Source organism: Equus caballus, chromosome 15 (genome assembly GCF_041296265.1).
Source record: "Equus caballus isolate H_3958 breed thoroughbred chromosome 15, TB-T2T, whole genome shotgun sequence".
NCBI lineage: Eukaryota > Metazoa > Chordata > Mammalia > Perissodactyla > Equidae > Equus > Equus caballus.
In genome coordinates, this window is record NC_091698.1 from 91,373,520 (window position 1) to 91,399,066 (window position 25,547).

General features: G+C 37.3%; 1 protein-coding gene across 2 annotated transcripts in view; it reads left to right on the forward strand.

Annotated features, from left to right (window-relative positions):
- Positions 1-25,547, forward strand: part of OSR1 (odd-skipped related transcription factor 1) — a 98,605-nt gene that overhangs the window by 36,823 nt on the left and 36,235 nt on the right. The window contains exon 1 of one of the 2 annotated variants that reach the window (XM_070236617.1): positions 11,549-11,638. The exons of the other annotated variant lie outside the window; for it this stretch is intronic. The gene's annotated coding sequence lies outside the window, so the exon portion shown is untranslated. Of the gene's footprint in view, positions 1-11,548; positions 11,639-25,547 lie in introns of those variants that run through there. 2 annotated transcript variants of the gene reach the window in all.

A 25,547-nucleotide genomic window follows, 5' to 3' on the forward strand; every position in this document is an offset into this window, starting at 1 on the left:
CCTACCTGGACGTGACACATAGGACTGCTTTGTTGTTGTTGTTGTTTTAATATACAACTCCTTGCACAAAAATCTTGAAAATAGGTCTAAATTAAGTTATCAAAACTAACTCCAGATGAAGTAGAAAATCTAACTAGGCAGTAGGGTTGTAATCAACATAAAAACTTAACAAACTATACCACCCAAAAGGAAAATGGCCATAGGCCCAGAAGTTTTTCTAGTGAATTCTGTCAAGGCTTCAAGCATAAATTTTTTAATATTCTATCTAAACTCCTTCAAAGGATAAAAATGAAGTTTGAGCTTCCTAATACATTTTTAAAGCCAGAAAACTTTAATACTAAAAAACAAAATAGGAAAACAAGCAATAGATCAGCATTACTTGTGAATGCAGACCCACAAATACCAGATATATTAGCTAATTAAATCCAGCTATATGTTAAAAGAACTACATACCCCCCCAAGTTGAGTTTATTCCAGAAATGAAAGGATGTTTCCTCATAAGAAATCAATCAACATAATACACTTTGTTATTAGGTGAAAGAAGAAAAGCCATGTGATCATTCCTTGAGTTGTTGAAAAGGTATTTGTTAAAATATCTATTTATACAACAATAAAAAACATCTCTTAGAAAACTGAATGGTATCATGCTTCCTTAACATGATAAAAAATCTGAAAACAAGAATTGTATTTTATAATGAAAGCTACAATAATACTTCTTAAATCCATAATTACCACTCTGTCTTAATTACTAAGGCTTCTAAATTATAGCAATAATGAATCGTGTGCCTTCCTCCATGTTATCAATCAATATTTTGTTTGTTATTGTCGTTCCTTTACTCTTTGGTGAAAACTCTGTCTGAGTTGAATTTGATTGTTATTGCACTAAATGTATAGATTAATTGAGGGAGAATGGAAAAAATTATGATATTATCTTTCTGTGAATGAAGTTTCTATATTTTTCCATTTATTCAGGAAATTATTCCTTTCAATAAGCTTGGTAATTTTCCCCATAAATTTCTTAAACACATACTGTTAGATTTATGCCTGAAAGTGCTTTTTTCCCTAAGTTGCTACTTTAAATGAGATATTTTATTTCCTGTTACGTTTCAATTAGACATTGCTAATTTATGACTGTATGAGTTTGTTAAAGCTGCCATAACAAAATACCACATACCGGGGGGATCAAACAATGGACATGTATTTTCTCACAGTTCTGGAGCTAGAGGTCCAAGATCAAAGTGTTGGCAGGGTTGGTTTCTCTTGAGGCCTCTCTCCTTGGCTTGCAGATGGCTGCCTTCTTGCTGTGTCCTCACGTGGTCCTCTGTGTATGCGTATCCCATATCCCCAGGGTCTCTCTGTGTGTATCCTAGTCTCCTCTTCTTATTAGGACACCAGTCCCATCAGAGTAGGGCCCATTGTTACAGCCTCATTTTAACTTAATTACCTTTTTAAAGGCCCTGACTCCAAATGCAGTCACATTCTGGATTACTGGAGGTTAGGGCTTCAATGTATGAATTTTGGGGGCACACAATTCTGTGATATCAGTACTTTCTAGTAGCAGAGGAGAAGTTATATACCTGATGACTGTTATATAAACATGGAATCAGCCCATAACAAATACTATTATTTATTTCTGTATGTTAACCTTTCTTATTCAAATTAATAGTTTATATTTCTGTTAGCGTTTTAAGATGGACCATCACATTGTCTGACAATAGCACTTCCAGTCTTCCTTTCCATTTATTATTCCTTATGTAAAAATTTTTCTAGCCTTATTGCATTGGCTACACTTGCCAGGGCAATGATGAATAGAACCAGCGAATGTGCTCATCCTGATCTTTTCTTTGACGTTAACAAGGGCACTTCCAAAGTCTCACATTAAATGTGTTCACTCTGTTTTGGAATCAACAGTATTTATCGAATTTCCTAGTGTAACCAACTTATTGAACAGTCTGGATTCAGCAATATGCAGGCAGAAAGAAATTTTCCTTTTTTTCTCCCCTTATCACTCAGTTGACTTAGCTCTGTTGAATAGTTCTTTCCTACCTGGGATGGAATCCTAATCAGAATCCCTAGTTTTGCCAGTTGTCTCAGTTAATAAAATGTCCTCCATCTACTTTAAGGTTATGAACAGTCAAGTCCAGTTTAATAATAAAACTCCAGACTTTAATCCAACTTCAAATTCTCCTGTGCCATATGAGGCCCATCTCAGGCTGCAAATACTGCAATGAGAGGAAGGGGCATGGCTGCCTCCTCACTATTTCCTCATTGTTCCTTTTTGCAGACTCGCTAGTTGGTGTTTCGGCCTTTCCAGGGTTGGTCTAGGGTGGGAGCAAGAAGAGGTAAAGGTAGAAAATATCTTCCTTGACTATCACTGCTATTCTCTGGATATGGTGGATGTTGAAAAGCTGACTTTTCTTTCTTGGAGTGCTTTTATGCCCCTTGGAAGTGGCACTGTCAGTGGGATTTCTTGCATTTAGTTCCCTTCACTCAGGCAAATCCTCGTCCACTGGTCTGTTACGACTCCACCTTCAGGCTGCTGGCTTCCAGTGGCCCACCACTCTGTAAGATACCTTCATCTCTTCCATTGGCCTTTTGGGACAGTGTTCCTTTCAAGATAGCCCATTCTTGGTTCCCTTCTGTGGAACTGTGAGACGGCCAATAAGAAACACACTCATGCCTGCTCTCACCAAATCAGGGGAGCAGGAGCTCCCCATATGAGGCATTGTCTGTGCTACTCCAAGGTGCCTCCAGATAAATCTTCTTGCTTTTAGACTTCCCAAGGCAAGCACCCACCAATCCTAAGTGCCCAAATTAAGGGACACATTCAGATTTTCCAAATGGCTCTATCAAAGGCCCTCTCATTTGGTGTGAGGTGGAGATGAGCACCTTCTTCCTCTCCCCAGTGCATGCATATGAGATTGCACAGTACAACTCTGACTTTCTAGCCTTCTTAAGGAAATTTTAAAGTTCTTTTATGTTGACTTGAGATGGGTGATGCTGATGCTGACAGAATAGGAACTGGACTATCCTCTTCCAAGTTCTTCATGAGTGGTCGATTGAGCAACTTACTTTAGAATGTGAAGATTCTTAAAACTTGTCGCTTTGCTCTGAGCTTTTGAAACCTCACCCCTAATCCAGAGACGATAGGAAAGATCTGATGTCACATTCTGTTAGACCAACATCTTTTGTTTTCTGTTTAACATAAATGGATATTAAATTTTATCAAATGATTTGTCTCTCTCTCTCTCTCTATATATATATATATATTTTGTGAGGAAGATTAGCCCTGAGCTAACATCTGTGCCAATCTTCCTCTATTTTATGTGGGATGCCGCCACAGCATGGCTTGATGAGTGGTGCTAGGTCTGTGCCTGGGATCCAAACCGATGGACCACAGGCTGCCAAAGCAGAGCACATGAACTGAATCACTATGCCACCGGGTCAACTCGATTTGTCTGTATTTACTGGGATGATCATGTAATGCTTCTCTTTAACAAATGGGATCATTTGTATCAGTGGATCTTCTAATGCTGAACCATCCTTGTATTCTTAGGAAAAGCTCTACTTGTTTATAATGGCTTGTTAATATTTAATTCAGGACCGTTACATTCATACTCATAAGTTGGATTGGTCTATAATTTCATTTTCTTGTACTGTTCTTGCCAGATTTTGTGTCATGATTATGCTAGCCTCAAAAAAGGTCTTGGGAAAATGTTTTTCTGTTATTCTTTTAATTATTCTTTTCTCAAATATTTGGTGGTCTTTCTTATAAAATAACTGCAGCTTGAAGTCTCTATGGAAGAGAGATTTCTGAGTACTGATTTGATTTCTTTAGTACTTATTGGTCTATTGAAATGTTTATGGGTCTTCAGTAAATTATTTTCATTCATATTTTTCTAGAAAGTTGTCTTTTCATCTAAAATTTCAAATTAATGCTACAAAGTTACTTTTAGAAATTTTCTAAGATTACTTGTATCTCCCCTGAATCTGTAGAAATGTTCTATTTTTTCTTCTTAGTATTTTTTATTTGTCTCTTTTCTCTCTTTTCCTTGTTCCTTTTTGTTAGAAAAGTGCCATCTTTATGTCTTTTAAAAATGAAAATATTTTCTCCTGTTGATAATTTCTATTTTATTGAATTTGCTATTTGTTAAATTCTCTTACTGTAGTATCTTTTTATCTCTATTTTTTTGAGTTTTCTGTTCTTTTTTTGGCTTCTATTTTTTGAGCACCTATAATTTTTATCTTCTTCTTTTTAAATAAATCATTGGAACGGATAAATTTCCCTCTAAGTACAACTTTACTGCAACCCATGTTTTGATATGCTGTGCCTTTTAGTTATTTAGTTCCAAATATTTCATTATTTACCTCATTATTTTCCTCTTAAACCCATGAATTACTTAGAAATGTGTTTTTAATTTTAATGCATATACATTTTAAAATTATCTCCTAAATATCAGTTTCAAATTTAACAGGATTGTGGTAGAGAATGTGATCCTATATGATCTCAAGTTTTTATGGAATTTCAAGTCTTTTTGGCTCAATAGGTTGTCAATCTTTACAAATCTTTTGAGTGTACATAAAAATAATGTCTATTTTTTATTTGTTGGTGTGCAGGGTTCTATATGTACCTATCAGATCAAGTTTTTAATTTTATTGTTCACATTTTCTGTTCTCACTAATTTTGTATCCAGTTGTTTTGTCTGAGTCTGAACAAGGCATATTAAAACCAGCCATTTTGAACAGTCTGGACAGTTTGACATTGACGTGCTGTAACACAGGCTTCTTTGGGTTTACGATTCTTGGTGTTCATTTAGCATCTTTTTCTGTAAATTTCTGTCTTTCATCAAGTTTGTATGTTGCACTGCTTAATATTATCTAAGAGATCCCCAGGGCCCTGTTCTTTTTAATTTTTTTTCTCTCCGTTCTTCACCTTGAGTAATTTCTATTGCCCTGTCTTCAAGTTACTGATGCTTCCTTTGCCTTGTCCTTTTTAGCTGTTAAATTCATCTGCAGATTTTTTTTTTACTTTCTGAAATAGTATTTTTTGGGTCTAGAATTTCCTTTTTTGTTCCTATTTCTATTCTATGATTTCTTATTTCTCTGCTGAGATTTTTATTCGTGGAAAGCATGCTCTTTTTCTTCATTGAGCATGGCTATAATAACAACTTTAAAATCCTTGCTTGTTAGTTCCAACATCTGGTTTATCTCAGCGTAGGACTCAATTGATTTTCTTTTCTCTTGAAAATGTATTCCATTTTTTTGGTTCTTTGTATGTTAGATTTTAAACATGATGCTTGTATTTTCATGGCATGCAACTTGGAGATCATGTGAAAGTAGGACATATTTACAGCTCCCATCTTGGGTTCCCCTAAGGCTATACATTCATGGGGGAGATGGTAGGAGGAATGTCACAAACTATCTTTCTCTCTCCTCTAAGTAGATATAATCAAATTCATGTCAATTAGATATGTTTATGTGACTGCACTGTGTGTGTGTATGTGTGTGTGTGAGTACAGTTAAACTTTTTTTTTTAAAGATTTTATTTTTTTCCTTCTTCTCCCCAAAGCCCCTGGTACATAGTTGTATATTCTTCGTTGTGGGTCCTTCTAGTTGTGTCACATGGGACACTGCCTCAGCGTGGTTTGATGAGCAGTGCCATGTCTGTGCCCAGGATTCGAATCAACGAAACACTGGGCTGTCTGCAGCGGAGTGCGGGAACTTAACCACTCGGCCACTGGGCCAGCCCCGAGTATAGTTAAACTTTTAAAAACTGTTTGTATGTTGCTATCATCTTTGAAGATTACACAGAACTTTCCAGTAGTTATGTCACAACCAACCTTAAGGTAAAATATATTTCCCAAATATCAAAAACTTGTCTTCAAATGAGCCCAAGAGACTTTCTTTAAAATCACGAAGAAGTTCATAAACAAAGGCAGATTTGCTTTCAATTTTTGGAAATTCAGTTTATGCCAGTCAACTTTTAAATGTCAATCATGCATCAAAGAGATGAAGCCAAAGTCATTTTAACTTGTGGAAGATACTGCTGAACACTCACTGCCTTATCTGAGTGGAAGGAAAGAACGTCCCCATATCACTGCTTTTGTGATTTATGTAGGGAATTTGTTTGCAATACTTCAATATGGTACTAAGAGGTGACAATCCTTGGCAGAAGATGCTATTTGTATGTGAAAAAATTCTGTTCTCCTTCTCAGTACTTTCTCCCTTATGCTAAAGTTGCTCCGTTAGACTCACTTATTTCCTTAGAAAAATGTTGATAATTATCTAAGCTGCATGATGACTACAGAGAATCCATTATACTTATTCTCTGTACTTTTGTTTGTGTTTGAAAATTTCTGTAATATAAAGTAAAAGAAATTACTTCTTTGTGGTTAAGACATAGAATCACCTATTAAAAATTTCAATGAATTTCCAGAGGGAGATGATTCTTAGTATAATGCTTCAGAACATCCCATTTTGGGCATAAATATGAGCTTTGGAGATTGACTGCTACATTTGAATTCTGACTCTGTGTGACCTTTGTAAAATTAATTAACCTCTCTGTGCCTTGGTTTCCCCTTTCTCTTCCCCTTCCTCTTCCCTACTCCCATCCCCTTCCTGTTTCCTTTCATTTTCTTCTCCTCTCCTCTCCTTCTCATAAAATTGCAAAAGAGCCAGTGCTGGGTACTGGATAAAGCACTGAATGTGGCATTAGCCTGAGTTCAATCCTGACTCTGATTTTGTCAATCTCAATGTGTGAACTTGGCAGCTGAGGGCCAGTTTCCCATCCATATAATGAAAAGCTTAGATTGAATGGTGTCTGAATCTATTCTCCAGCATACAGATGTTGACTTCTCTAAGGGGACAACCAGTAGACACCTTTCTTCCATATCTGGATTCAAAAAGAAACAAAACAATAAAGAAAACAAAATGAAAGATAGAATCAGCAGCTTGTAGAAATAAAACACCACCTGTAAAACTAATAAAGACTACGTGGAGAGATATGGTGCAGTGTGAGAATCCATTGGATTTGCTAATACCCATCTAGTCACAGGCTATGCTGGACCAGAGCAGCCTCTCCATTTCTTTGAGGAGCATCAGAGAACATGTGCCATTTGACAGCATTCTGGCCAAAAAAGAGTGAGCAGAAGCGTATGTGGGTCAGCCAGAAAGTCTCCATGAAACGGAGGTGGGATGCATCCTTCTTTCCTTCCTACTTCTGCTATCCTGGAATGAGCTTATGATGTTTGGCGCTCTTGAAGCTATTTTACACTATGAAATTTTTCATAATATCCTCTTAATAACTTGGGATCTATAGTAATATCTCTTTTCATTTCTGACACAGAGTATTCATGTTTTATCACTTTTAAATCAGTCTTGCTAGGGGTTTTTCAATTTTATCAATCTTTTCAAAAGACTCTATTTTTTGATTTGGTGATTTTCGTTGTTGTTTTATTTCTATTGTTATTTTCTAGTTCCTTGATTTCTGCTCTTATCTTTATTATTTCATTGTCTATACTTTTGAGGACTAAATTTGTTCATCTTTTTCTAGCTTCTTGAGGTGAAATCTTAGATCATTAACCACAAACATTTCTTCTTTTCTAATATATGCATTAAAGCTATAAATCTTCCTAAGCACTGCCTTAGGCACATTCCACAAATTTGACTATATTATATTTTCAACATTGTTGTGTCAAAATATTTCCTAATCCTCTTTGTGATTTCTTATTTGACCCATGGACTATTTAGAGTTGTGTTGATTGATTTCCAAACATTTGTGTGTTTTCTAGATTTTTTTATTCATTTCTCATTTAGTTTCAGTGTTATGGAGCATATTGTCTATTTCACCATGAGACACATAGTTTGGAGAATGCCTATTTTGTAGTTCTTGAGTGCAGTATTCTGTAAATGTCATTTAGGTCACATTGATTAATAGTGTTATTAAAAATCTTCCATATCTGTACTTCTTTTTATGGGCTCATTCTGTCATTTATTTAGAGAAGTATGTTTACATCTGAAATTATGATTATGAAATTTCTCTTTTCATTCTGGCAATTTTGTCTTCCATGTTTTGAAGCCATATATGAAATGAATATATATTTAGAATAGTTAGGTCTCTGTCTTAAATTGACTCTTTTATCATTATAAAACACTATTTGCATACCTGTTAATGCTTCTTGCTTTTAATTTTTTTTAGTCATTCTGGATTTCTTATGGCTGGTATCTGCAGAGAACATCTTTTTCCATTCTTTTGTGTTCAACCTATCTCGTATTATTATATCTAAATTATGTCTCCTATAAATTGGGCTGCCGAAGTGGAGTGCGTGAACTTAACCACTCGGCCACGGGGCCAGCCCCCGTTGTATTATTTTAATAGCAACTTCAGAGGTTGCAATTTGCATCCTTAACTTAATTCATTATAACTTAAATTAGTCCTTTATTGCTTTATTAAACAACACAGAAAACTTTACAACAATGTAACTCCTGTTACCCTTTTCTTCACTTTTGTTCTCTGGTGGTCATATATTGTGATTCTACACATATTTTAAAAACCACAAGACATTGTTAAAATTGTTGCATTAAAGAATTGAGTCCTGGCCCGGTGGCATAGTGGTTGAGTTTGTGCGCTCTGCTTCTGCGGCCTGGTGTTTGCAGCTTTAGATCCCTGGCACGGACCTGGCACTGCTCATCAAGCCATGCTATGGCAGCATCTCACATAAAATAGAGGAAGATTGGCACAGATATTAGCTCAGTGACAATCTTCCTCAAGCAAAAAGAGGAAGATTGGCAATAGATGTTAGTTCAGGGCAAGTCTTCCTCACAAGAAAAAAAAAGAATTGAGTCCTTTATTTATACTCACATACCTAGGTACCCCTTCTGGAGATTCTCATTGCTTCTTCCCATTCTGTGCTGTCTTGTAGGATTATTTTCCTTCTGCCATAAGAGCTTCCTTTACTGTCTTATACCTTGAGTCTGCTGGCAGAAAATTCTGTTGACTTCAGTTTGTCTAGAAATATCTGATTTCTCATTTATTTCTGAAGGATTTTTCTTGCTAATTGTTGAATTCTAGGTTGTCTTTTAGCTCTTTAAACATGTTATTTCAATGTCTGCTGACCTCCATAGTTTTTGTCGAAAGGTCTGCTATAATTTGCATCATTGCTCCTTGAAGGCAATTTGTCTTTTCATCCCCCCCTATGGTGGCTTTTACAGTGTTTTCTTTATCTTTCGTTTCCAAGTTCCTTTTGTGGGTTAATGTGCTTCATCAGTTATGTAAAATAATTGGCTATTATCCTTTTTGTTTTATTTTCTCTCTCCTCACTTTTAGGTATTTGAATTATATATGTTAGAACATTTGGCGGTGTTCTACACACCTTTCAAGCTTGATTCTTTTTTTTAATTCATTTTTTCCTCTGTGCTTTAATTTTGATAATTTCTATTGATCTGTATTTGACTTGATTAATTCTGTCTTCTTTTCAATCTGGTATGTTCTGAAGCTCACCCAGTGAGATCTTAATATCAGATCTTATATTTTCCAAGTCTACAATGTCCATTTTGATTCCCTTTAAAAGATTTTAGTTAATGGTCTATTGAAATCCTCTGATTTTATATCATTTTAAACCTTTTCCTCTAATTTATTTAGCATATTTATAGAGGTTATTTTCAAATCCACATCTGCTAATTTCAACAGGTGAATCATCTGTGGGTTTACTTCTATTGTCTATTTTTTTCCTTGGTTATCAGTCACATTTTTATCCATCTTATCTCTCAACTTTTAATTATATTTTATACACATGTATGAAAAAACCATAGAGACATCAACCACAGAGTTAATGTTATTTTGTCTCAGAGAGAGCTTACCCATTCTTTATTAGGCAGATAGAGTGAGGAACTGATCATCTTCATTCAATTAATGATTGAGCTGGGTCAGGGCTAGGTTGGAGTTTTAATTAGAATCGATTCATTTTTCAATTCAAATTTCATGAGTGTTAGACATGTTGCAGTTTATTTCAGGTGTTTCCCAGGATTTGGGATTCTAAACTTCAAGAGACTATAGGAAATTTTATTCTGCCTTATCAGTCTAGTCCTTCAGCCTTTCCCACTAGCCTAGCACTTAGCAAAAAGTTTCATGGGGGAAAGTGGCTCTAGGTTTGAAACTCCTCCAGACTCTGATTCATCCTTCAAGCCCATGCAAACATGAGAAGCTCTGCTAGTTTCTCTTTTTATCCAGCAGAATTCTTCTGCCTATCAAGCCTGATCTTCATTCTGTGCCGAGACTCAGTAAATTTCCCCAAGGTGGAAAACATTTCTCAATCTCTGCTCACCTAGGAAGCCCTCACTGGAATTTAATTTAATTTAAACCTCTTTGCCTTCACAACTCTCTTGTGTCTTTTAGGTCTATTGCTTTTGTAATTTATCCATTTTTTCTTGTTTTTATGAGGTGAGCAATGATCACTCACTATTTTCTACATCCTAACCTAAAGTGCAAGCCCTGCTCTTGCATTTTAAGTGACTTTGAGAATGGAAATCATATGATGAGCTTGGGAAAATGGTAAGTACGGTAGGCAAAATAACGTCCCCTGTCCCCACAAATAATCCCCATGTCTCTACCCCTGCAATCTGTACGTATATTACTCTACATGGCAAAAGAGATTTTGCAGATATGATTAAGTACCTTGAGATGGGAGATTATCCTGGATTATTTGAGTGGGTTCAATGTAATCACAAGAATCCTTAACATGGAAGAGGGAGGCAGAAGAGGAGGTCAGAGTGATGAGATGTGAGAAGTAATCAACTTGCCATTGCTGGCTTTGAAGATAAAGGAAGAGAGCCTTGAGCTGAGAAACCCAGGTGGCTTCTGGAAGCTGCAAAAGGCAAGGAAATGAATTCTTCCCTAGATCCTCCAGGGAGGAACGCAGCCCTGCTGACACCTTGATCTCGTCCCATTGAGCTCTTGTTGGACTTCTAACCTACAGCTGTAAGATAAAAATTGCATTGTTTTATATCACTGCATTTTTGGTAATTTCTTAAGGCAGCAAGAGGAAGCTATCACAGTACTATAGGAGCCCAGGACCCTGATGACAGAGTTCCCTAGACTGCTTAAACCTGGGCTTCTTTTACAAGAGAGAAAAACCATCTTCTAACTTTTTTGAGCCCCTGGCATGCTAGAATAGTCTGTATCAAACAACCAAAGCTAATCCTAACTAAGCAGTGGCCTCTCCCTCCAATCCAACCCCTGAACCGCTGACTCTACAGTCATACTCTGAGGCTTATCATCACCTGACATTCAAACTCTCTCAAAAGTTACACTCTCTACATGCTAGCTCATGTTATTCCAGTTTTGTCTCTTCAATTTATAACACTACACCTGTTATTCAAGTGCAATGTGACCTCCAATGCACTGAATAATTTACTTTTTTCCCATCCACAGGCCTGTTCTTTCTTTACTTCCCTTTCTATACTGCTTAGCTTTCACATACAAAATTTTAACCATCTTCACAATATCTTGGGTTTTTTTGCCATTATTTTCTTTTGTTATTCCTCCTGGCAGAACCCCAACCATTGCTGAGTCCAAACTGCTCTGTTTGATCTGGGACTCCAGAACATAGCGAGAGGAAAAATCACATCTTAACGGATTGAGGTAGGGGTATGTGTGTGTGTGTGTGTGTGTGTGTGTGTGTGTGTCCGTTGCTGTGGTCCAGAACTGCATATATATCTACCACCTTAGCATATATATCTACCACCTTAGCATCTCTACTTTGGATTCTTCAGGTAGCTCATACTCAAAATGCCCTAAATTGAATTTGAAATCTTATCCCACAAACCTACTCCTCTCCTATTATTTCCTGTATTAGTAAATGGTACAACCATCCACCCAGTTGTTTATCTAGAAACCTGGGCATTACCTTGACATCTCCCTTTTCCTTCATAACTAATCAATTCACCAAACGCTATTGATTCTACTTTCTAATTACCTTCCATATGTATCCATATAGCTCCTTCCTTACTGCAGAATCCTTAGTCCAAGCTTCCCTCATCCTTTGCCCCTATTTCTTCTGTAGCCTATTTCACTTCTCTGTATCTACTCTTGCCACTCAACCATAATCATTGTTCATCCAGAACCCAGGTTGTTTTCTTTAACCTCTTATTACAATAAATAAATACACATGGATAAAATCAGACAGAATATTAAAATAAAATAAAAGCCATATATACAATACTTAGATGTATATGAATGTGTTACTTTGAAATGCTTCAGAAAAAAAATCACAGGCTTCATACCATTTTGTCTCTAAACACGTTAGCACACGTCTCCAAGAAAATAAGGATATGCTCCTTCATAACCACAACACTATTTCTACACCTAAGAACATTTAAAATAATACCATAATATAATTTAGTGAGTAGTCTATAGTAAAATTTCCCATATGGTCTCTAAAGTTTCTTTTATAGCTGCTCCTTCTGAAGTCAGGAGCATACCTTGCTTTGATTGTGATGTCTCTTCAACATTTTTTAAAGGACTGTTGTAATAGAATATTCCCCCTTGGTCCCCATGCCCACACAGAGGTTTTTTGTGATGTTGGATTTCTAGAGAAAATAGGCCAGTTGTACAGTGTAATGTCCCATAGTCTAGATTTGCCTGTTTCCTCAAGATGATGAGGGGGTGATTTTTGGCCCTCTGGACTCCTCTGTCTTTTGTGCAAATACGCACTTCCTTCCGTTCTCACAAAACCCAACGTCATTTCTCTGCCTAGGAAACTCTTACCATCACTTCGCCTGGTTGGATCCTATTTACACTTCAGCCCTCAAATTAAATATTGCTTCTTCTGACAAATCCTTTTCGACCTGCTAAAGTAGGATACACCTCGCTTTTTACATGTTCTCAGAGATCTCAGAAATTCTCCTCCACGGCCCTTAGCGCAGTGTCATTTAATTGCCTGTTACTAATGATTTCACATGTGTCTCCCTCACCATCCTGTAAATTCTATGAGCACAGCGGCCATTCCGATCTTGTTACCTTTGTAGCCCCAACACTCATCACTGAACTGAGCTCACGCTAACCGATCAAAAATTTGATCAAGTTTCTTACTCTCTCTGTGCCTAAATTACTCTATCCATAAGAGGTGAATAATAATAATAATACTCGCCTTATAGACTTTTAAGCAGTAAACAAGATAAACCCTATAAAACCTTTAACATAGTACCTGGCAAACAGAAAGAGGCCAGGAATGGAAATTCATGGTAATGAATTTAGTAATTCTGAAAAAAATGCCATTTTTCAGAATTACTAAAAGTTCAATATGCAGATATCGTTTGCCATTTGTACACACACAATTTGTAATTTATTAGAATGTTTACAATCTCTTACTCAAAGCTGCCATTCACCTAAAATGTGTATTCCAGTGTCTCTTGGTTGATAGGCTCAGCTGTCACACAGTATTTCTTTGGCCAGTGTTTCAGAAGAAATACCTGTAATTTGTGTTAGGAGAATAAGATACAGACAAGAGAGTAGAAGATGATTTTCCATTGCATAATTTAATTAATTTGTGTATTTATTTGAGTGCCAGGAGTATTGTATTCGTGACAGTTCATCAATGATTGTATTAATTAATTATTTTGACATGTAGTTGACTTATCTCTTGGAGAAAAATAATACATTTCAAACTTAATTTCCCACTGTGTCAAAATCTTGTAGACGGGATTGCTTGGCACCAGGGTGCAGAATCCCAAACACATGGAATAGTTAAAAACCAACTCTCATTAATGATTTGATTGCCTCAGCTCCATTTGTAATGTAAATCCTTCAGGGATGCTTTCTATTCTTAGAAGAAAAGTCACAGTCTGGAGGTGCGTCACCTTCACAATCAGCACCCCTTTTAGCTCCTAATGTGGAACATATGGTGGTTGAAGAGGTTACAGTGTTACAAAAATGTCATTACAGAATTTCTCTATGTTCACATGTATCATCTGTCATGTAATTGTTTGTTTTACAGCCCATACCTATAATGGGCTAAGTGGGGACTATTTATATCAGTTCACAATGAGTGCCTTTAATTAGTATTTCATGCAACTGGAACATGTTAAGAAAGCTGACACAAATCTGGCTGGGTTGGGAGATTCCATGTGAATTTCATTACGGAATTGCTAAGATATTACAGTTGCACAGGTACCAAGGTTTCTTCAGCTGCCATAAATGCTGTGTAAGTTCAACATGTGTGAAAATGACAAACCATCACATTGGGTCTCACTCAGCTGATGGACAGGTGCAACTTGTCCACTTTGTACCCTAACCCCAAATTCCTCATGAAAGCTCATCCAGGGGCCTGCATAGGCATGCAGATAACACATCACAGAGTTGTGCAAACCTTGGGAAGAATGCCGGAAAAAGAAACAATGGGCAAAGCCTTTGTGGTACAAGTGCTTAATGCTCAATGAGAGGTTGGCAGTTGGATAAAGTATTTTTGTTAACTGGTGCAAATGGTTTCATTTTCCCTATTCTCATTTTTAGACACTTTTATTGATTCAAAGACACCTCATCAACATCCTAGATGCACTAATGCAAAACTGGGTTTAGTAGACAATGAAGACTTAGTTACATGTCTAGACCTATAAGAAAGCATCTCCAATTAAAATATTGAAGAAGAGAGCTGTGTCAGCAAACCATCCTTTGATTCCTTTGAAAAGGAATCCCCACCTCTGACTACAATAGAGGCTGGCAGGCCATTCTAAACAAACTCTGAGCAAGTCCACATGACGTGCCCTCTCTCCCTTTTAGGATTTTGTAAGGTATGCACAGTATATTCAATCTGTCATCTTGGTTTACAGAATCAGACAACATTTTCACATGTTGATCTCAACTTCAGAAAGAATGCTAATTGTTTTGTCAAACTAAAATGAATTTTCAAACAGTGAAGTTTTATAATTTTTTTTTCATGGTGATTTATTACTGGGTGGAAAAACAATCCTTTTTTTTGACAACATGGTCAGTGTTACTCACAGAAGTTAGTAATAGCTTTATGATGTTTTCTGTGAAATCTTTAAAGTACTGTTTAGTGATGATTTATGGAATTTCTGGTGGGTATAACTTGTGTTCAGAAGCTGCTTGTGCAGGCCAAAGTGTCGTTGGTTGGTAAATATACCCCAGACCACTAAATTTCTCTTTCCATCACAGAAAATCCAAGAGTCTGAACCACTGGAAAATTACTCATAGGTCCCTGCATCTGGTCACCTATATTAACCCAAAGTGCATAGATTAGGACAGTAGTTGCTGGTGAACATGCGTCACCTCTGCCCGACAACAAATTCAGGAGGTCTTATTCGTAACTGTCCTCCTCATTCTCATTTCCTCTGGGCAGCAAGAGGACAAACACCTAGTACACATGTTCTTACCACATCTTTAGCCATGCTGGTCTCTCTGCAAGCTTTGTGCTGTGGATTTTATTCATTTCCAGAGAAAACCATCAACTTCTCTGTCTGCATCAGTAGCAGGATCTCTATGTATGACTCTGTCTACTTCCACATCTACTAGACGACATCATCTATATGCACATAGTCATAACTGACCTCTGACTTTAGACAACACATTCACTTTGAGTCTCTTTAGGTCTCAAGATTTTAGTTGTATCTGATATAAGCAGCAGATAGTTGATTGTGAGTTTTTAATGCAAACAGCAGCTCTCTTTTTCTTACAGAAGTCTTGTCCTCATTATATTTGCTGTTACATTCAAATGATGGTTATCATCTTTCAGTGTTCTGCATTTATATATGATGTGATTCTTGTATATCTCTTTTTGCATAAGTGGTATCCATAGTAACTTGTACATTTTTCATTTCAATTGAAATCAGATATGAATATAAACTTCCTTTATTTTTGTGTTTTTCAAACATATTTAGCATTAACACTTCAACACAAATACTTTAATTATTTCCTCTATTGGTCACATTAAAAAGTAGATTTTTGAAGTCCTATTAAGGCGATGTATGGCACCTTGCTGCCTCCAAGTCAAGATACAGAATGTAGCACAGAACAAGATAAAAATAAAAGATTTCACATATAGAATATATCCACGGCCTGTATTGAGCTTTTGGGGTCTCTGAGGTTACTCTAAGTCCTCTTCTGCCCGTAAGAGCCCCTCCAGGGTTGGTTCATGCATCCTCACTGAAAACAAAGCCTGGGGTTGCAGCCTGCACAGGATAGCTGACTTTCATTGGATTTCTGGTGACATCAAATAAATGCCATGGTCATACTGACTGGATGCATGCAGAACAATCCAGTGAGGGAAAAAGAGCAGATAGTATCATCTCTGAGCTGGGAGTTCTTGTTCCAGTGCAGGAAAGTCCCTATTGAACAAGTGGACACTGGACTAGAATAGGAGAGGGAAGCAGAAATGGATATATCAGGAAACAGACCCAAACCACTAAACTGAATGGCATATGGGACGTAATGAACAGGGAGGTGAGATATACGGCAGGGCTGGGGCTCAGGATGGTGAATGATGCAGGCTAGGAATTAGCTCTAATGCTCCAGGTATATGGTCTTCTTACTAATTGAGTCCATTGTACCAAGCCAGAATCTTGGTGATATGCTGACCCAATTTAATGAGAGAAAGTGTCAGGATGTTTTTTTGGGAACCTTAGGCAAACTGGAGGATCATGGTGCCATGAAAAGGCCCTCAATAACTGCTTGTTTAATTGGCTTTTACTCCCTTACTAAATTCTAACCAAATAAAATATCCTAGGCAAATGATGATTGAGACAGAAATGTATCTCTAAAAAGAATTTAGAATAACTATGATGGCACACAAAATAATAGAGCATCTTCTATCTAATATATCACCTGTATTAATAAAGTTCAAAGACCTTTTATTCTGAAATCACCGAGAGTTGGATAACAAAAAAGTTTGTCTTACATGTAAGTCAAGTAGGGATTAGGTTCTGGCTAATCCCCTTAAAATCTCTTATTGAATAGAGAAATTGAACCAGGAAGAGTTTAAGTACTATGAAGACAAAACCATTCTAACTTGTTTCATTTGCTTGGGTTTGTAAACGTGCATACACATCAACTAGATCAAATTGGAAGGAAGACAATGTAGTTGATACCAATAAAATCCTCTGCCAAAAATGATCACTAGAAATACAGTAGCTTGTAAACTAAATATGCTTAAAGCAGCAGAAAACTATGACAACCAATGTATTATATGAGATTGTATGATTAAATCTAACTATGTGGATTCAATTATAATTGCAGATGTAGGAGTGGGTACATTGGCCAACAGACTTGCCAAGCTCAGCATGCACAATAAAGTAACAAAAGCTGGGACCACAGCATGAAAAGAATCTCTTTGATAGCATGCTGCCCCAGGAGAATAATTATTGCGAGGTGGACTAGGGCTAGAACAGGCTAGAATATGATTAGATATGATGATGATTAGATGGCTCCTTGCACAGTTAAAGGAGTGCATAACAAATACTTGAAATACCAAGTACAGCACTGTCAATAAGGCCGTGCCCTGCAGCTTGTTCATGGGCTGATTTAAGACAGCAGAGCTCACCACTGTCTCTGCCACTATGCTGGCATAATTGATGACACTCCTGGGGGTGGGGACAAGAAGGGGATGTATGTGTGCCTGAATTAATAAATGGCTTCTTTGCAAATAGTATGACTTTCAATCAATAGACTCAATATCTCCTTAATCCCTTGAACTTTTTCTTTATTAGGGCTTCAGTATGTATTCTGTTTTATTGACTGGATTCTTCACTTTGGAGACTCTACTCACCTTTAGGTCAGATTATCACCCCTTTTCTAATTGCTTTAATATCTTGATCTTTTTTTCCCCTCCATGTCCATTACGATTATTTTAGAACTTTTCTACGTCCCAGTAATTCAGTTTTAAGTAGTCAGCTCTGTTACAATCTGTTTCTAATTAATTCTATTTTCTGTGATATAGAAAATATAATTAACTAGTGTTAAGTGATGTTTTGGTCCCTGGTTTGTTTTCTTAACTCTAGAAACTCTCTTTCTATCTTATTCTGTTGTTTGAACATCTCATTTCTGAGATTGCCTTGACTGGATCCTTTGTCTTTCTTTTGCACCTGGTATCCCGTTTGTCTCTCATCTGTTATCATCAGCTTCAACATCTTCTCTTCCTACAATGTATTTGCAAGCTTTTCTCAACCTTTTTCGTGTTTAAGTTGAGCAGCTCCATCCAGCTCTTCTTTTCTTTGTATTGATACAGCATGGGTAAACTCTCTTCAAGTCCCTTCCCATCTTGGCTGAGAGCTGTCTTTCCTCTTGAAGGTGCAGTCCGGGGGGTTTTCTGTACCCTCAAGCCCAGAGGAGGGAGAAAAGGGGTCAGCAGTTTGAGAAAAACCTCAGCCAGGTGTATGTGCAGCCTTAGTTTGCAGTTGGATTTTAACTCTCATCTTGGGTTTTGTTAAACTATCCTTTCCGCCAAATCCCACAGATAATTTTGTGTAGGAATATCCTTACATTGTGGTTTGATCCATTGAGCTTTTCAATGTTCCTTGTAACGCATTGAAGCATGAAATTATTATTTGTATCCAAAGGACAAATAGAAAACTGAAAAATTAAAAGTAATGATTTCTTAATAGATGTCTATAAAATGTCACATTATGCCAAATGTTTTCATTGTTAAGTTTGATATTAGTAAAAAAAAAAAAATCCGTTATATTTGAAAGGAATTACAGGTTCAATTTTTGTATTTTGTAAGAATTCCTGAACTTGCATGATTATTCTGAATTAATTACTATAATTTTTAAATGTAATAAACTACTTGAAACAAAAATAGCTTTAAAAATAAAATATAAAGGAATTTCCAAAAAACTTACAGGCAAAATTTATATTTAATGGAGGATGAAGGTGAATTTTAATATATTTGTTGTATTAGAGTAGAAATTCCAAAATAAGATTGTCTAGGAACTACAAGCATATAAATGTCCCAGTATTCTTGGGCTGCAGTTGTATTCCCAGTCCAGTCAAAGGGTGCTGAATCCTCTGCTTCAGTCAGAGAATTGCCTGTCATCATTCTGTTACCCAACCTCACTTTTCTGATGCCAGCAGCCATTTCAACATTCTTCCAAGTGAAACAGGGAAAAGAAATAGTGTAAATGCTTGTAATAGATCCACGTCATACTTATGGTGGCCCAAAATCTTTGGAAAGCCTCTCATGTAGTTTGGTATTTTCACACATTATGGGTCCTGTGTCCCCAGCATAGGAACCGGAAACTAATTTGTTAATCTTTGTGTAGCCAAGGCATATATTCGTATATGACCCCAGTTGCCACCAGTTATACTCACCACCCCAGGCTGCAAGAAAAGAAGATGGATCTCCTAGTGAAATCTGTGCTTCTGCTGCCTATTTTGCATGCTGATGAGGAGGAAGCTCAATATAGAATCTGTTTTGCTGGTCTAAGAGGAAAATAGAGCATGGTGGAGACATGAGGTATTCAAATGCAAGGAAGGCAGAGATCCTAGCAACAGCACACCTGGTGCAGGATCTGTGTGTGTGTGGGGTCCCACAGCACCTGGGCACAGAGATGATGAGATCCCCCTTGCAATCAATTCTGTGATGTGCTTGGGTGTTGTTCCAGACTGCACAGCAGCCAGTCTGATTCTCAGCTCTCCTAGAGTTGCTGTGGGTTTTCTTCAGGAAAAAAAATTTAAAAACAAAGAGCCCAGAACTGAGGAGGAGAGTGACATCAGCAACATGGCAGAGTAAGTTGTTCCTTTTGTCTCTCCCCTCTAAGTTACAACTAAATGGGCATTCGTTAATCAACAGAGGACTCCCTACACAGCACAATAGAATTCCTGAGAGATCCAGAGAGCCATACATCTGAAGGTGGATGGGCTGGATCCTTGGGAAGTGGTAGAACTGAGTGAGCAGACCCCTCCTCCTCTCTGCTGACAGCAATCCAAGTTGTGGACCTCACACAACAGCCAGCATGACTGTAAAAGGAGGTAAGGGCAGCCCAACCTGTGCCCAAACACTTTCAGAGTGGTGGCCCAGCCCACAGGAGTGCCCACTGTGCCATGACAGCCCCACCGATGGGACTTCTCCTTGCTGAGTGGCAGCAGCTCAGCTAGCGTGAGGGAGCCCTGCCCACCAAATGAAGTGGCTCAGCCAAGCCGCTCGTGAGTGCAGAGCCAGCATATGTGTAAAAGAAGTGCCTTTCCTCTACCACCTAGTGCAGCAGCTTGGCCTGTCCCCTGCTGAGCACAGTGGTTCCCTACATAAGAGTGACCTGCTGGTAGAGCACAGGGGCCCCATCTGTGCACGACTAGCCAAGTGGCTGAGGCCAATTTACAGAAACACTAAGCAGCCCCACCAGCACCACTTCCAGCAGACAGGGTGGGATCAGAAAACATAGCTCCTGCCCTGCCTGATGGTGGCAGGTGGAATCTGTGACCTGATACTCCCACAAATGTGACAGCAAAGGATCAACTCATTAAACACCATGAAGAACTACAGTAACACTTCAGAGCAGAAGGAAAATGACAAGTCTCCAGACACCAATCATAAAGTCACAGAAATTTACAATCTATATGACAGATAATTCAAAATGGTTGTCATAAAGAAACTCAATGAGTTAAAACTTGAAAACATAGCTCAATGAGCTCAGGAATAAGTTAATGAGCAAAATGAATCTTCACCATAGAGATTTAAGCACTAAAATAACCCAAACAAACAGAAATTCTGGATGTGAAGAACACAATTAATGAGATAAGAAATAATCTAGAAACCATAAAAGATAGAGCTGACATTATGGAGGACAGAATTAGTGATTTAGAGAATAGAAATGTAGAATCCTTCAGGTGGAGAAGGAGAGAGAAATAAGATTTTTAAAAAATGAAGAAATTCTGGGGCTGGCCCCGTGGCCGAGTGGTTAAGTTCGCGCGCTCCGCTGCAGGCGGCCCAGTGTTTCGTTGGTTCGAATCCTGGGCGCGGACATGGCACTGCTCATCAAACCACGCTGAGGCAGCGTCCCACATGCCACAACTAAAAGGACCCACAACGAAGAATATACAACTATGTACCGGGGGGCTTTGGGGAGAAAAAGGAAAAAATAAAATCTTTAAAAAAAAAAAAAAAAAAATGAAGAAATTCTTCAAGAAATATCCTACTCAATTAGAAAAGCAACATAAGGATTATAGGTATTCCAGAAAGGGAGAAAAGAGTAGAGAGCTTGTTCAAAGAAATAATAGCTGAGAACTTCCCAAACCTGAGGAAAGAAGTAGACTTACAAGTACATGAAGCCAATAGAACTCCTAATTACATCAATGCAAAAAGACCTTCTCCAAGGCATATAATAGTAAAACTGGCAAAAGCCAATGACAAAGAAAAAATATTAAGGGCAGCAAGGCAGAAGAAAATAACTACTAAGGAACCCCTGTCAGGCTTTCAGTGGATTTCTCAGCAGAAGCCACATGGGCTAGGAGAAAATGGAATGATATACTCAAAATACTGAAAGACAAAAATTTTCAGACAAGAATACTCTATCTAGTGAAACTATCCTTCAGATATGATGGAGAAATAAAAGCTGAGGGAGTTCATTGCCACTAGACTTCCGTTACAAGAAATGATGAAGGAAGCCCTCATAGCTGAAACAAAAAGGAAAAGGTTTCCAAACTTTGAGCAAAGAGATAAATAGACAGACAAAATCAGAAAATTGCAGCTCTCTATCAGAACAGGTTAGCAAACAATTATAACATAAAAGATAAGGGAAGGAAAGCATCAAAAATAACTATAAACATTTCAATTTGGTCGCAAACTCACAACATAAAACAGAATAATTTGTGAGAACAATAACACAGAAGGAGGAGAGGAAAGGGATAGAAATTACTTAGGCTAATAGAGATAAGAGAGTATCAGAAAACAGACTATCTCATCTATGAGATCATTTATACAAACCTCATGGTAACTGCTAAACAAAAAATCAGAGCAGAGCAACGAATCATAAACAAGAGAAAACCATCATAGAAAACCACCAAACTGAAATTGCAGTCAGAAATACAAGGGAAGAGAAAAAATGGAAATACAGAACAACCAGAAAATAAGAGATAAAATGGTAATATGAAGCCCTCATATATCAATAATCACTCTAAATGTAAATGGATTGAATTTTCCAATAGAAACACACAGAGTGACTGGATGGATTAAAAAACAAGATTCATATGGATGGCCGTCAGACATATGAAAAGATGTTCAACATCGTTAGCTATCAGGGAAATGCAAATCAAAACTACAATGAGGTATCACCTCACTCCGGTCAGAATGGTTGTAATTAATAAGACAGGAAACAACAAATATTGGGGAGGACGTGGAGAGATGGGAACCCTTGTACAGTGCTGGTGGGAGTGCAAACTGGTGCAGCCACTATGGAAAGCACTATGGAGTATCCACAGAAAATTAAGAATAGATCTACCATATGATCCAGCTATCCCACTGCTTGGTATTTATCCAAAGAAATTGAAAATGCAAAGGCATAAAGATACTTGCACTCCTATGTTCATTGCAGCATTATACACAATAGCCAAGACTTGGAAGCAACCTAGGTGCCCATCAAGGGACGAATGGATAAAGAAGATGTGGTATTTATGCACCATGGAATACTACTCAGCCATAAGAAATGATGAAATCCGGCCATTTGTGACAACATGGATGGACCTTGAGGGTATTATGCCGAGTGAAATAAGTCAGAAGGAGAAAGTCAAATACCATATGATCTCACTCATAAGTAGAATATAAAAACAACGACAAACAAACACACAGCAACAGAGAATGGATTGGTGGTTACCATGGGGGAAGGGGAGGAAGGCAAAAGTGGTGATTAGGCTCACATGTGAGGGGATGGACTATAATTATTTTTTGAGTGGTGAACATGATGTAATCTACACAGAATTTGAAATATATTATGATGTACATCCGAAAGCTATATAATGTTATAACCCAATGCTACTGAAATTAAAAATAAATAAATAAATAAAATTGAAAAAAATAAAAACAAGATCCACAATATGCTACCTCCAGGAAACACATCTCAGCTCTAAAGACAAACATACGTTCAGAGTGAAAGAATAGAAGACAATACTCCAAGCAAATGGCAGGCAAAAAAAGAGCAGGTGTTGCCATATTTATATCAGACAAAGCAGACTTCAAGATAAAAACGACAATGAGAGGGGCTGGCCCTGTGGCGCAGTGGTTGGGTTTGCATGCTCTGCTTTGGTGGCCCCGGGTTTAGCTGGTTGGGATCCTGGGCTTGGACATAGCACTGGTCATCAAGCCATGCTGAGGTGGCATACCACATAGCACAAACAGAGGGACCTACAACTAGAATATACAACTACGTACTAGGGGGCTTTGGGGAGAAGAAGAAGAAGAAGAAGAAATAAAAAGATTGGCAATGGATGTTATCTCAGGTGCCAATCTTAAAAACAAAAAGACAATGAGAGACAAAGAAGGTCAGTATACAATGATAATAGGGACATTCCACCAAGATGACCTAACACTTATGAATATATATATCCACCTAACACAGGAGCATCAAAGTATGTAAAGACCTAAAAGGAGAAAGTGATAGCAATACAATAATAGTAGGGGACCTCAACATTCCACTTACATCAATCGATAGATCATCCAGACAGAAAGTCAACAAGGAAATAGCGGACTTAAATGAAACACTGGACCATATGGACTTAATAGTTATATGTAAAACATTCCATCCAAAAACAGCAGAATATACATTCTTCTCAAGTGCACATGGAACATTCTCAAAGATAGACCATATGTTGGGAAACAAGGCAAGCCTCAATAAATTTAAGAAGATTGAAATCATATCAAGCATCTTTTCCAGCCACAATGCTATGAAACTAGAAATCAACCACAAGAAAAACCCTGGGAAAGTCACAAATATGTGGAGACCAAGCAACATGCTAGCGAACAACCATTGGATCAATGAAGAAATCAAAGAAGTCAAAAAATATGTGGAGGCAGATGAAAATGAAAACACAGCATACCTACTCTTAGGGGATGCAACAAAAGTGCTACTAAGAGGGAAAATTATAGAAACACAGGCCCACCTCAAGAAACAAGAAAAATCTCAAATAAGTAATCTTAAACTACACCTAGCAGATCTAGAAAAAGAAGAACAAACAAGGCCCAAATCAGCAGACGGAGGAAAATAGTAAAAATTAGAGCAGAAATAAATGAAATAGAGGCTAAAAGAACATTAGAAAGGATCAGCGAAGCTAAGAGCTGGTTTTTCGAGAAGTTAAACAAAATTGACAAACCCTTAGGCAGACTCACTAAGAAAAAAGGAGAGAAGGCTCAAATAAATTTAAAAATTTTAAAATGAAAGAGGAGAAATTACAGTGTACAGCACAGAAATACAAAGGATTATAAGAGAATACTATGAAAAGCTATATGCCAACAAATTGAATAATCTACGAGAAATGGATAAATTCTTAGACTCATACTATCTCCCAACCAAAACTGAATCAAGAAAAATAGAGAATCTGAATAGACCACATAAAGAGATTGAAAGAGTAATCAAAAGCCTGTCAAAAAACAGAAGTCCAGGACCAGATGATTTCTCTGGAGAATTCTACCAAACATTCAAAGAAGATTTAATACCTACCCTTCTCAAACTATTCAAAAAACTTGAAGAAGATGGAACATTTCCCAACTCATTCTATGAGGCCAACATTACCTTGATACCAAAATCAGACAAGGACAACACAAAGAAGGAAAGAAGGAAAATTACAGGGCACACTGATGAACACAGACGCAAAAATTTTCAACAAAACATTAGCAAAATGAATACAGCAATACATTAAAAGGATCATACACCATGATCAAGTGAGATTTATACTGGGGACACAGGGATGGTTCAAGATCTGCAAATCAATCAATGTGATATACTACATTAACAAAATGAGGAAAGAAAATCAAATGATTATTTCAATAGGTTCAGGGAACGCATTTGACATGATCCAACATCCACTTATGATAAAAACTCTCAATAACATGGGGATAGAAGGAAAATACCACAACATAATAAAGGCTGTATATGACAGACCTATAGCCAACATCATACTTAATGAGGATAAACTGAAAGCCCTCCCCTGAGAACAGGAAGAAGGCAAGGATTCCCACTCTCGCTGCCACAGTTCTTGAGGTTTTGGTCAGAGAAATTAGGTGAGAAAAAGAAATAAAACATATCCAAACTGGAAAGGAAAAAGTGAAATTCTTGCTGTTTGCAGACAATATGATTCTATATGTAGAAAACCCTAAAGAATCTACCAGAAAACTGTTAGAAATAATCCACATCTACAGCAAAGTTGAAGGGTACAAAATCAACTTACAAAAATCAATTGCATTTCTATACACTAATAATGGACTAACAGAAAGACATTCAGGCATACAATCCCATTTACAATCGCAACAAAAAGAATAAAATATCTAGGAATAAACTTAACCAAGGAGGTTAAAGCCCTATACACTGAAAACTGTATGACACTATTCAAAGAAATC